Here is a 14,447-nt window from a genome sequence, read left to right as displayed (position 1 = left end):
AAGACCAAAGGAGAGAAACTCACGTGTCTGCAGGAAGTAAGAGTCTTCAGCACTGTCCAGAATTCTCATATGGTCCCTCTGGGATCTCAGGGCCTCTCATTACCTGAAATGTGAAAATGGCATAAGTTTAATTATTCATTTTCCATCACCCTTAATGAGGGGATTAACTGCCACGTGAAACGAAAGGAAATAGTCTGACCTTCAGGCTGCCAGGAAGTGATAATTAACTAAAGCCTCCAGTCAGCGCAAAGGGACAAATGAAAGTGTTTTACTGATCTTGATGCAAATGAGCTGTCAGGGTCACTAACTGAAGTCACACAATGGTGCAATGACAATGAGAAAATAAACATATGCTAAACATAGACATGTTTTCTAAATTATGCTTGTTTACAGGTTCTTTAGGAGTTTCCAAACTACTCTGACTCCCTTGATATCTTAGGGTTTCGAGTATGGGTGTGGGGGTGGCGGCAGGACCCTGGCTTGCTGAGAGGACAGGGAGGGGAGGCTGTGTCCTTGGGGGTGGGAGTCCATCCAGTCTCAGATTCGAGGAGCATCAGGCAAGTGGAGGCTAACTTGGAGACCTGTTCATCTCAGCTTCAGGACCAACTGGTTGGTTTTCCAACTGACTTGGTTGATTGGTTGGGCCAAAAGTTACTGTGGGAATGATTCATGGAACCATTCTGCCGCACGGCATGTAAACACAGCCTTCTAATCTAGACCTTCGCTATTAAATTGGTCATAAATAGCTGCGAATTACTACTGTTGTGCAACTCATGACTTCACCATGGCTTCTGGCGGAGCAGATGGGAGCCGCGTTCCAGGCAGTGCTGCTGCAGGTCCCACCTTGTCCTGAGCATCTATCTAATGAGCGCAGTGTGGCAGGTGCCACACAGATGACAAAGCGGCATCCTCCTGGCCCCGCTCTGTTCCAGAATAACACATTTTTCAAAAGGCCATCGAGCCTTGAAAGCCTCACACACGCTGCATGATACATAAATATATAACTGCCCCAAATATGGCAAAATGAGTCACTATTAATAACTCAAAGAGTCACGGGGATTCAGGCAGTCCAGTTCCTCTGCCAAAAGTTAAGAATGTTTGCTCAGTGCTTTGATTTTTTTTTTCTTTTAAACTCTGTTCTTGATTTGCTTCAGCACATTTCCTATTTAGATACTCCACCAAGTATATGTCATACTTTATCTGTGACCTTACTAGGACATACCAGAGCGTACAGGACGGGAATAGAAGGCCTTTTAAAGCTATTGGGGCTTTAAAAAATCATGCTCGCCTCACAGACGTTTTCCATTTCTCTCCACCATAGCAACCGTCGCCTTTGCCATATATGCAGAAATCGCAAAAGGGCGAGTGAAGAAACTCGCTGAGTTACTTACATTGATTACAATATTGTATTATTAACCCTTTCTTGAGCATTTCATATCGCCAGACACAGTGCTTTTATACGTCATTGCTAAGCTTTGCATCAGCTCTACTGAGCAGGGTGCTGTTCCCACGTCACAAACCAAGGCTCAGAAGTTAAGTATCTGCCCTGAGCTGACATGCAAGTCTCACACCCAAGTCTCCTCAGCTTGAGCCATGTGAAGCTGCAGGCAGCCAGTGATTTCTGACCAACGTGGCAACGTTATGGTTCCACCTACTACAACAATGTGTTGGCTCCGAAAGGAAACCTAGAATCTCCTCCTGACTTCACAACCATTCATTCAACAGGAAAATTTTCCAATGCAGTACTGGGGTGGGGGGTGGGGAGGGTAAAATAATATATTATCTTTCCACTGATTGTTGTTTTTATTACCACAAGTAAAGACATAACGTGAAACCGTACCAAAAAATGGCAAAGCATGTCAAAAATTCTTTATTCTTCTCACTTTCTCTGATATATTCTGTCTGAAAATCTCCACCTGTAATCATGCTCATCAGACTTCTCCAAGCACTGAGATGATTTCTAGTATTTAAAAGCTAGCGATGCTAGGATATAATTTTGATCGACTACGTGTTTTAGCAAGCAGGCAGGCTATGTGTCTACAGCGCATATATATTAAAAAGCTAATTTGGTAAGGGTAATTTAGTTTCTTGGGAATCTCCTGAAAGTCAATAGCACAGTGGCTTAGACAGGAGCCACTATGACAAAGTTAGTCTATGACAAATGATTTCTCCGAGTTGTCTTAGAAACAATTTATAATAAACCTAAATCTTTTTAATTCAGTTTTCTCCACTGATAGAGTTTAGAATGGGAACTATTAAGGCAGCTAATAATAATTACTGCATTTAATACATGACGGCTACTGAATAGTAAATTGTGAAGTCTATAATAACAGGGATGATTAAGTGTCACAAGTTTGGGTCAAAAGAGAAAGAAGAAGAAAAGGGACAATTGGTCTTAAGAGTGAGATTTCAGTTAGGGGAAGAATCTCACTTTACTGAAGAGGAAACTGAGGCAGAAGAAAGCAAATAAATGACAGAGCCATTCAACTCACTGGTGAGACCTCAGTGACAAACATTTAATTCTGTTGACTTCTGAGCTAATGGTTCCCCCTCTAAAATCATAGTTTGGTTCCAAGTAATATTTCATTTCTTCTTATCTACCTCTCTTTTCCTTGAAGACATCTGGAACAAATAACAAGACATGTGCCTAACACATTAATATATTAAAAGGAACTCAATCTCCTAGGCAAGTATCTTTTAAGATGGGATAAACTAGATTCTTTAGATTTGTTGAAACAAGATGATCAAATAATTTTTTTAAGTAAGTTCTTATGGGTCTATTACCAGAATCCAAAGTCTGATTGGCCTTTCTCAGGGTCAGAAAAGATGTCCTTTCTATCTGATCCTTTCTGGATTCTCTGTTCACCTCCTATATGGGAGGCATCAGATTTGAGATACTGGAGGACTGGGTGTGAACTCAAGTTTTTGGCTCAATATCATGAACAAGAATCTGAACCATCACAAAGTTTATGACAGCTTTACCGTATTACTTGGAAACAAATGACAAGACCAAAGGGGAAGACTTGAAATGAAAGAATTCCTAATATCTTTTTAGTATAATGATAAATGAAAGAATTCCTAATATCTTTTTAGTATAATGTTAGACATACAGAGAGAAAAAAGGGGAAACAAGTACATTAACTGATGGACGGATGAGTCAGCTGGTTTCTACGTTAACAATGACTCATTCTGAAAAAATCAGAATGTTTACAAAATAAATCATACTATTGTACCGGGAAAGACAGGCACACAATACGCTGGAGAATCCAACACGCTCAAACATAATTTTCTTTTATTTCCACATGACTTTTTTGAGTGTTCTGAATATTACTCTTGCCTTGAATGACATGAAAAGGGAAATCAAATGTTAATGATTGTCAGAAAAAGCAGTTCTTTATGCATAAAAATAATTTTTCTAAAAGAGTATTTATGAACAGCCCTGGATTCAAGAGTTTCTATTAATATTCCTTCACTGGCTTAGGTCAAGTCTGAAAAAGGCCCCTTTTCCAAAGAAGTAGTTGAACATTGCACAGAGCAGCTGTTCCTTTGGAACCACTGGGTTTATGCAGTTGCACCCGCATTGACAAAAGTATGTTGTATGCCCTCATTGGCAAGTCAGCTTCCTGACTGGCAGGTAACGGATGCTGGCTTGCAGGCTTATGGGCCAATGTTGGGAGTGCCCAGGTGGATGGGAAGTTGTGCTGGCTCAGAAAATCCCTTTCAAATGCCCCTTTAATCACAGCCTGATGACTCTGACTGGGCCACCTCTATGGCTTCTTTTCCTGGGTTGAGTAAAGGTTAATGCCGCTTTCCTGTCTTCCTCATGCCCTTCAAACAATTCTAGCAGAGCTCACAGTAGTCTAAGGACACGTGGAAGTCCAGAAGGAGTAGCAAAAGGGCAAAGGAAAGTATCTGAATATTAGGCCCCAGTATTCTAAAAACATTCAAGAGAGGTAGAGAAAGAATATGCATTCAATTTACGCATATGACATGTATTCATTCAAATGAATGCTATAGTTTTAGCCACTGTACTACGATGCTAAGTGTGCAAAGATGGTGGAGACGTAATCTCTATTTTCAAGCACTTAAAATTTGATAGAAGAGTTTTGTGTGTGTGTGTGTGTGTGTGTGTGTGTGTGGAGTGTCGGGGGACAAGGAAAGGTTCATGTGTAATGATGTCATCCTTTAGCCAGAGGAAGCGGTCAGCTCCTGAGATAGTAGAAGGTGCTCTGGGAAGATTCCTAAAATATATTCCAGTATATGTTTATGTATATTCCAAATCTATAAACAATGACAAAAATGATAGCGTGAATTGCTATTCCTTAGTGTCTCATGTTGCCGTCTCACTGCAGTGAGTTTGTAAAATGTTACTGGAAAAATCAAACAATTTGACGGGGTGAACAATTTGCAGATCACTTTCTTTCCTCAAAAGCAGGAGAAGGGCCACACTAAAGCCCTGGGTGCCTGGGGGAGAAGAGAAGGCCATTAGTCAGAGAGACTGTGGGTTGCTGGGAATCAAATCTCACTCTAATTAACTCAAATTAAAAAGAGGAGTTAATTGTAAAGATAAAGCCGCCAATCTTTCAGACATCCAGAAGCAGAAAGCCAAGTCCAGCTTGGACGTTACAGAGACCTAAGCTGGGAACTAGAATCTCAGTGGGTCTCTGTTCTCTGATTCTTTTTTTTTTTTTTATTCTCTCCCTCTCTTTTGACTCTTCTCCTTGCTTTTTGAACATCTAATATCTTCCATCTAAAGACTTGGCTTCCTCTGATTATTTATAATTTTGTTTTCAAACAAACTTGGTTGTACTTGACTTTGGTGTGCACTGGTGCCAGCCTCAGCCCGGACAGGACATGAGCTCTGAGTGGGAGTCCACAACCACTGACTGTTGTTTCTGTCATTTGGCTCAAATTCTTGCGAGAGTTCAATTGTCGTTGTCCACGAGTCTGCTCCTGGTCTATTCAGATTCTCCATCTTTTTTCTCCCTCTACTATAAATTTAACAAAAAGTAAACTGCTGGTTCAGTGGTGGCACTGCCATCACCGTGAATGGGGCCAGGAGAATCTGGGTAAACCGAGGTGACAGAGCCAGATACTGAGGTACTTTTCATTCATTTATTAGTTCGTTCATTCATTCATTCAGTTAACCTTCGTAAGCACCTGCTCTGTCTTGTGCTAGATGAGCAGAAGAGCCTTATACACACACTCCAAAAGTTTATTTTATTCATGACTCTTCGGGGTATGTGTTTGTTGGTTTCCCAATGAATACAGTCTAGATGTCACCAGTGAGAATTTCCCAAAATACTCTTGGAATCTATTGTACCTAAAAATTGCTAAAAGTAGACTACTAATAAATATAGATACATAAACAACGGTCATATCTGGTTCTGAAAACTAAGCTCAGCTCATTGCCTGGAAAGAAAAACGAAGCAGAAAGACTAAAATAAACATGATATCATCTGCCTCACTTTCTCTTCTGCGTGGCTTTAATGGGAGCTTTCAGTTGGGAGGAAACTTACTATGTTTGCTACAGGCAGATGTTTATGTGTGTTCTGAGTTTTAAAAATACAGATAAGAAGCTATAAAAAGAAGGAAGAGGGTGATCACTTAAGAAGTTGTAATTAAATTGTGTATTTTGAGGGATATATTTTCCATAGCCTGGTTTATCTTTATAGACATATGAGTTATTTTAGGTATTTCGAGATGATACAGATAGAAGACTGAACCAGGCATCAGGGGACTTGAGCTCAAGGTCAGGTGTGTAAGTGTGGGCAAGTCCCCTTCCTCCCATGACCCCCACTTCTTTGTCTTTTTGGCTTATCCATCAAGTTATTCATGGAATCAACTGAGGGTTGGATGTTAACACTCTTTGAAAACTGCAGAACACCATTTAATAAGCATTTGAATTTGACAGAATAAATTCAGTACTTCATTGAAAAATCTGCATTGTTCCCTGACCTCAATACTGAAGTTGTTTTACACAAAGTTACAATCTATTTTTGGTGATTATTTAATCAAAATTCCATCTCAAATATATTTAAACCAGCATAGTTGACTTACATAGTGGCTGTGTTGCAAGTTTATTTTTTTTTAAATGCAGGAAGGAATAAAAAACATTGGAACTGGTAAGTAAAGGGATATTTATAAATTACTAGACTGTACAAAACAATAAATGTAATGTCCTTTATAGGATAAAATCTAAGTGGAACTAAAATGCAAAGCAAGAAGAACAGAAGTCCAGAAGGGTAAACAGTTTAAAAGGTTTAGGGGTCTCATTATATCAGAGGAGTGGTAAAAATAATAATTTATATAATTTTGTAATACATCAAGGATATATGTTGTAATCTCTAGGATAACTACTATCGAATAAGAAACTAATGTATTATTTGCAAGTTACTAGAAAAAATTAAATAATCTTAAATTTTTTAATAATTTAAAAAAGGCAAAAAGACAGGAAAAGAAACATAAAAGGAAAAAAGGAATATAAAAGAGAAGAGCCTAATAAGAAATGAAAAATAAGATGGTAGCCAGAAACCTAATTATGTCAGGGGTTATACTGAATGTAAGTGAACTAAATTTGAAGTAAAAGACTGTGATTATCAGACAAGATTTTAAAAAATTGAACTATGTGCTTTAAATATAATAATAAAGAAATACTTAATGTAACAGGAAAGACAAATATACTATGCAAACACTAACAACACCAAAAAAAGCTTGTGTAACTCTACCAATATTAGGCAATGTGAACTTTAAGGCAAGATATTATTAAGGTAATGAGAGACGGTTTATAACTGTAAATGGGTCAATCCAATAGGAAAATACTATAACTCTAAGTCTCTATGCATTCAATAGCATTGCTTCTAAATAAACAAAAAGGAAAAACATTCAAATCAACCGTTACACTGGGAGGTATTAACATATCTTTCTCAATAGCTGGTAGAATAAGCCCAAAATAAAAAATCAGTAAGGATATAGAAGATATTAATAGCACAATCAGTAGGCCTGATCTAATTGCCATGCATGTCAAACCGCACCTATTCATTTCAAGTGAATGTGGAACATTTATTAAAATCAACATATTGTAATATAAGGAGAGTCTCAATAATTTCAAAGTGTTGAAATCTTTCAGAATGCCTTCTCTGACCACCATGGAATTAAACTAGACATCAACAATGAAGATAGGAAAAAAAAAAAAACTCAATAGCTTAAAAATTAAACAATACACTCTACAGCCACTGTGGAAAACAGTATGGAGATTCCTCAAAAGACTAGGAACAGACTTACCATATGACCCAGGAATCCTGCTCCTGGTCATATATCCAGAAGGAACCCTACTTCAAAATGACACCAGCAACCCAGTGTTCATAGCAGCACTATTTACAATAGCCAAGACATGGAAACAGCCTAAATGTCCATCAACAGATGACTGGATAAAGAAGATGTGGTGTATTTAGACAATGGAATACTACTCAGCCATAAAAACCAACAACATAACGCCATTTGCAACAACATGGATGCTCCTGGAGAATGTCATTCTAAGTGAAGTAAGCCAGAAAGAGAAAAAGAAATACCATATGAGATCGCTCATATGTGGAATCAAAAAACAAACAAACAAACAAAGCATAAATACAAAACAGAAATGTACTCATAGACATAGAATACAAACTTGTGGTTGCCAAGGGGGCGGAGGGTGGGAAGGGATAGACGGGATTTCAAAATTGTAGAATAGATAAATAAGATTATACTGTATAGCACAGGGAAATAGACACAAGATCTTATGGTAGCTCACAGAGAAAAAAATGTGACAATGAATATATATATATATGTTCATGTATAACTGAAAAATTGTGCTCTACACTGGAATTTGACACAACATTGCAAAATGATTATAAATCAATAAAAAATGTTTAAAGAAACACAAAACAAACAAACAAAAAAACCCCAATACACTCTAAATAATCCATGGGATAAAAGAAAAATAGAAAATATTTTAAACTGAATACTTAAAAAATACACTTCAAAGCTTATGGGAAAAAAACTAAAATGATGCTTAGAAGGAAATATATAGCCTTAAATGCATATAGTAGGGAAAAAAAACTAATAAAAATCAGTTATTTAGGTGCTGATCTCAAGAGGCTAGAAAAGAGCAGCAATCAAACCTAAAGAAATCAAAGATAGAGATAAAAACTGAAATCAAGAAAATAATAATCCAACATAGAATACAGAAAAATCAAACAAACCTCAAAACTGGCTCTTTGAAAAGATTAACAAAATGGATAAAACCAAAACTGATTTTTCAAAAAGTTAAAAAAAAACCACACACAAATTAGCAACAACAGCAATGAAAGAGAGGATATCACTGTGGACTGCACAACAAAAGTATTCTAAAAACAACTTCATGGAGATAAATTTGACAATTTGGATGAAATAGACAAATTCTTTGAAAAACACAATTTACCAAAGCTGACAGAAGAAGAAACAGAAAACATGAATAGTTCTGTGTGTATTAAGAATTTGAGCCCATTATTTAAAAAACTTTTTCCAAAGAAAAGTCTAGGCCCAGGGAACTGATCAATGCATTTTCCAAAAATTTAAGGAAAAATAATACCCATATAATTCTTCAAGAAGATAAAAACAGAAGCAGAGCTTCCTAGACTTTTTAAAAAATGAAAACAGCCTAAACTTGATTTAAAAACTCTAACAAGAATTCTGATAAAATTTCAAACTCATCTTTCTCATAAACATTATTAAAAATTCTTAACCAAATATTAGGAAATCAAATCCAGTGATACAGAAAACTGAGTGGCGTTTAGTCTTAGGTGTGCAAGTATGGTTTAACATTCAAAAATCATATATTCAGCTCACCACATTCATAGAAGGGAATAAAATCATATGATCATCTCCAATGCAGAAAAAGTATTGGATAAATTCAACATTCACTTGTAATGAAAACTTTCAGCCAGCTAAGTATAGAAACTTTTTAATGTGATAAAGAATGTCTACAATATACCCACAGCAAACATCATTCTCATTGAGAGTTTGACACCTTCCCCTGGATACTGGGACTGAGTCAAGAATGGCCACTGTAAACACGTCTGCTCAACACTGTTACTCGAGGTCTAGCCAGTGCAAAAGGCATGAGGAAGAAATAAAAGTCATGGAGATTGAACAGGAAGAAATAAAACTGTCATTTCCAGAGAATAGGACCAGGCACACAGAAAATTTCCAAAGAATCTATAGATAAATTGTTAGAATTAATAAGAGAATATAAGAAGGACACTGGATATAAAGTCAACATACAAAAAATGAGTTGCTGTAGATTGAATGTTTGAGTTCCCTCCAAAATTGATATTTTGAAATCTTAACCCCCAGAGTGAAGGTACTAAGAGATAGGACCTTTGGGCTCTGCCCCCATGAGTGGGATGAGTGCTCTTACAAAAAGAGTCTCCAGAGAGACCCCTACCCCTCCCGAACGTGAGAACACAGCAGAATGTCACTGTCTATGTAAGAAGAAGATGGTCTTCCCCAGACACCAATCTGCCAGCACCTTGATTGTGGACTTCCCAGCTTCCAGAACTGTGAGATATAAATTTATGTTGTCGACAAGCTGCCCAGTGTATGGTCTTTTGTTACAGCAGTCTGAGCTGACTATGACATGAGTCCTATTTGTATATACTGGCAATAAGCAAATAGAAAATACAACATTTATGATAGCACCCAAAGCATCAAACACTTAGAAATAAATCTAATGAACTATGTACAGGACCTCTAACTAAAAATTACAAAATATTATTCAGAAAAAATACAGGAGAGCCAAATAAATGGACTTGTTATAGACTGAATGATTCAATATTGTAAAGATACAAGTTCTCGCCAAATTAATACATATTTCTATGAACTCTCAGTCAAAATCCAAGCTGTAGGGTATTTTTTCCCAGAAATTTACAAACCAATTGTAAAATTCATATAGAAATGCAAAAGGCCAAGAACAGCCAAGGCATTCTTGAAGAAGAACAAATATGAAGGACTTACATTATGAGCTATCAGGAACTATTCCTATCAAAACTGTGTAGTACTAGCACAAAAACAGTCACCTATCCAATGGAATAGATCCATGCATATCTGATCACATGATTTATGGCAAAAGTGACCATGTACATTATGCTGTATATCAGAGATTGACGTATTATATCTGACTATACTTCAATTAAAAAAAAATTGGGGGTGGGGAAGTGACCATGTAATTCAGTAGAGAAAAGGGTGGTCTTTTCAATAAATCATGCTGAGACAACTGTATATCACATGGAAAAAAATGTATATTGACTTCTACCTCACATTACATGCAAGAGTCAATTCCAGATATGTCTTGGTCTGTTTGGATGGTTATAAAGAAATATAATAAACTCTGGCATCTGGTGAGGTCCTGCTTCGTCCTTCACAGATGTGTCTTGTCCTCACACGGCAGGATCTCTCTGGGGCCTAATCCCATTCAGGAGGGCTCTGCCTTCATGAACTAGTCACCTCCCAAACGCCCCACCTCCTAATACCATTACCTTGGGGGCTGGGATTTCAACATATGAATTTGGGGGCGGAACACAGATATTCAGACCATAGCAAGCTGGATTGTAGAAATACATTGAACAGTAAAACAATAAAGCTTTTAGAGGAAAACATCTTCATGACCTTGGACGAGGCAATCCTTTTTCAAATAGGAAATAAAAGAGCAAACACAAAAGAAAAAAGAAATGTGATAAACTTGACCATATTACAGCTAAGAACTTCTGTTCACCAAAAGGGAGTAAAACAGCAACCCACAGGGTGGGACAGAATATTAAATACATATACTTATAGATACTTACATAATATATTTGATTAAAAAACACAGATCCAGAATTTATTTAAAAATGACAAACCAGAAAGAAAAAGATGGACAGTTCAGTAGCAATGGCTAGCTCCACGACTTTCTGATAAGTTCTGCGCTGTCCATCTACCTCTCTTCTGTGTCATCACCATTTGCCCTGATTTATGATATTCTGCCTCTGCGTACTCTGTGATTGTACTGCTATCGGAAAGAGGAGTGCCTTTAATAGAAAGAGTAATTTTCAGATTGGGGCAGAATCATGACGCCTTTGTATTTTCTCGCATAATTTAAGATTTCACCGATTAATTCCTTGGTGCCTTCAGTCCACGGATGACAGTGTTATCTCCAGCCAACCTGATACGTAACCTTATTGGCAGACAAACCTCTCTTGCGGCAATGGATTTGTCATGCTATAATAGCTTGATACCACTGAACAGTAAATTCATCAAACTAACGGCTCTATTATTTCACACTCAGCAGATACGTTTATGATTACAAATTTGGCTTCCTAAAGCTTTCTTACAGGCAGACTATGATTAGAACCATATCAAGTTCTGATCCACTTGATTTTTGCTCTTTTTTGAATTCGTAGGTAGGCATTCTTTTGGCTTATATTATAAGTCACTCTCCACACATCAGATTAACTCTGGGACATCAAACATATCAAGCTTGGACCTGCCAAGCTGGGCTTTGTTGATTTTACCAAGATAGTCCATCTGGAGAGCCCATCACTCACCCAGCTTTCCCCCTAGATGCCCTCTACAAAACAAGCAAACAAACAAACACACACATTTGATACTCATCAGGTCAATGTTATTCTGCTTATGAAAATAGAACTAAGGTTCTCAGTGCCTTCCCAGAACAGGGAATTTACGAAAGAGGAATTCAGATGTTCAAGAGTTCTAATAAATATAATTTCTAATAAACGAAAAATTCCACTTTGAGATAAATGTGGACAGCTGCCACAATAGCATGTTTTCCATCATCCTGCTATTTCTGTAAAGCAGGAAATGTCAGTGAGCAGACTCATGCTCCAGCAACTTGTTCAGATTTGTACCTGACCTCTTCAATACAACAGCTTCCAAGGAAAACTTCCTTGGTTTCCTACCATGTATTTCTATCACAATGCAAGCGGCAGCATGTCAAAACTGCTCTCTGAAGAGAATGATTATTATTTTTTTTAATTTTGTCCTCCCCTGGAGTTCAAAAGTCCTTTGGGTATACTCCAGTGTGTACTGAGATTGGCAATCATCTCTCCTAACTAAAGGTCTTCACCCAGGATGCTCCCCACAACCTGCCAGCTTCAAGTCCCCAGGGGCTTCGGGAAGCCCAGGCATGCAGGCAGGTGGGCTCATTTCCATCTGCAGCAGCTGCGAGTACAACAGAGAGCAAGGCAGGGCTGAGCCACCAGCAGGTCCCCCAAATGAGGACCTGCCATGCTCTGGTACAGCCCGGCTCAGAGGAGCCACATAATTAGTACAAACATCACTGTGGTGAGACACCTCTCCAGCTCTGTTTATTCTGTACGTAAACCTAGCTTCGGTTCCATTAGGTTCAACAAACATTGGTTAAACATCTGTGCTGTATCACATCACGTCCAAGGCACCAGGGCAATAAGGATGAATAACACATGAATAGGACTCACTGCAATACACTTTTATAGCTTTATCGTTCCCCAAGCACTTTGCACATGTCTCATCTCCATCAGTCTCGGGAAATCAAACAGAGCATACATTGGAACTGTATTTCCATTTCACAAATGGGAAAGTTGAGTTTGAAAGTCCGTATCACCACCCTAAGTTCTCACAATTAGTTAAAGGAAAGTACTGGCACCGGAACCCAGGGATTTGATTCTTTAGTCAATGCTCCATTTTACCACATTGCTCTTTTTTTTTTTTTCCCCACACAATGCCATTTGGCATGCAGAGGATGCTTCAGACTCTGCATGTGCCAGGAGAGAGATACCTACTTTTCTTCCGTATAATCCTCCATTTGTGAATGCCGTGGGTAAAACAAGCCACAGGATTCGTATTATCATTGCTTAATTCTAAGAGATCATTTTCATCCCTGACCGTTCAAATAGTTTCGCTCAAATTATGTTTTTATTCACATACAATTCACTTTGTTGAGTCAGCTCCTTGGTCAAGAAATGAGTAAGACCTAAAATTCTGCTGGTATTGGAATATTCAATGCCCAAAGTACATATTTTCGGTTGCAAAAATTTTAGCTCTTGGTTATATCCAATTTGAGACTGAACTATATACCGTCTTATATCCTGTAATTACTATAATAACACTACAAATTCCTAGAGGAGAGCAACCATATCGTGGTTCCAGGAGTGTGGCCAGGACGAACGATATTTGCTGAATGGAATGTAAATTATGACTGACCCTTCTGCTCCCTAATGGGAAGCATTAGAGGTGATGGCGGAGCTTGACATCAGAGTGAGACAGGCTTGGGTGAGAGATCTGGTTTCTACTTACTCATCTTGGGCAAGTTATTTAAACCAGTCAAGCCCCACTGCCCTCATTAAAAAATGAGGATGTTAATGGCCATCTCTTAGGGCCCTTGGAAGAATTAGATGAGAAACCCGTTACATAGTGAGAATGAATGTTGAGTCTTATCAAGCGTACTTCCCTAGATCTTTCCAGAGGCCCTTCTGCCTTCCCCTATATGAATGCGATGTTTCCCTTTCACTAGGCCAAACTGAAAGGTCAGAGTTCCAGAGCCAATTATCCACGGAGCATCTACCACAGAGAGATTTGCTGAAAATAACTGAATAAGTATTTGCCGTAGTGCTGGTTGTATAATAGAGTTTATTATTCTCTCTCTCAGTTTTATTTTACTCTATTTTGTGTTCATGTTGGCTAGCAAATAATGATTCCTTCAAATCACATAGTTCCTTGAATAATCAGATACCACCTTTACAAAGATATGATACATTAATCACTGCTACAGGAAATCAGATTTTTTAGAGGACATCAAACTGGAGTCTGAAGGCTTCGTATATTTGCTAAACTGGGTTTGTTAAAAAATTATCTGTATTTTTCAGAGATAAAATTAGCCCGAGTTTTGAGAGATATAATAGCATTTAGGAATTCAATTAGATGATTTCTTCAGGCTAATAATAAGCAAAATGGAAATTAAAGCATCTACCATTCATGACCAAAATCACAAAAGGGACCATGATGCTAGATGCCTGGCTTCAACTATATTTTATAAAGCAAATTTTCATTCCTAAAGCTGAGAATTTCAGAGTATTAAAAAAAAAAAAAAAAGGTTCTGCTTGTTTCTCTCGTTACATAATTATGACAAAGAGAGAACTAAACTTCTGTAACCTTCTCAGGTTGCTCACAACAATGGATTTATTCTTCCAGCAGAAATAAATTTACCAGTAAGATTCTAAATGGCGTTTTCTGATTTCTTACTTTTTTTCTGTATCTTCCATTTTTTTTTCGGCAATGAGCACACAGTACTTTTCGGATTAGGAATAAAGGGTTTTAGTTGTTACTTTTATTTTTGTTTCCCACTGAAAAACCAATGGTCGTGTGGGGCAGGGGCCCATGCTACCTGCCCAAAGGCTGGT

At 37.8% G+C, this 14,447-nt stretch overlaps 1 protein-coding gene across 5 annotated transcripts in view; it reads right to left on the bottom strand.

Annotated features, from left to right (window-relative positions):
* The window catches only part of PCED1B (PC-esterase domain containing 1B), a 140,347-nt gene that overhangs the window by 120,016 nt on the left and 5,884 nt on the right, over positions 1 to 14,447 (bottom strand). For all 5 annotated transcript variants that reach the window (XR_004324443.1, XR_004324445.1, XR_004324444.1 and 2 more), the window contains exon 2: positions 24 to 103. The gene's annotated coding sequence lies outside the window, so the exon portion shown is untranslated. The remainder of the gene's footprint in view (positions 1 to 23; positions 104 to 14,447) is intronic.

This window comes from Camelus ferus, chromosome 12 (genome assembly GCF_009834535.1).
Source record: "Camelus ferus isolate YT-003-E chromosome 12, BCGSAC_Cfer_1.0, whole genome shotgun sequence".
NCBI classification, from domain to species: Eukaryota; Metazoa; Chordata; class Mammalia; order Artiodactyla; family Camelidae; genus Camelus; species Camelus ferus.
This window is presented reverse-complemented; position numbering and strand designations above follow the sequence as displayed.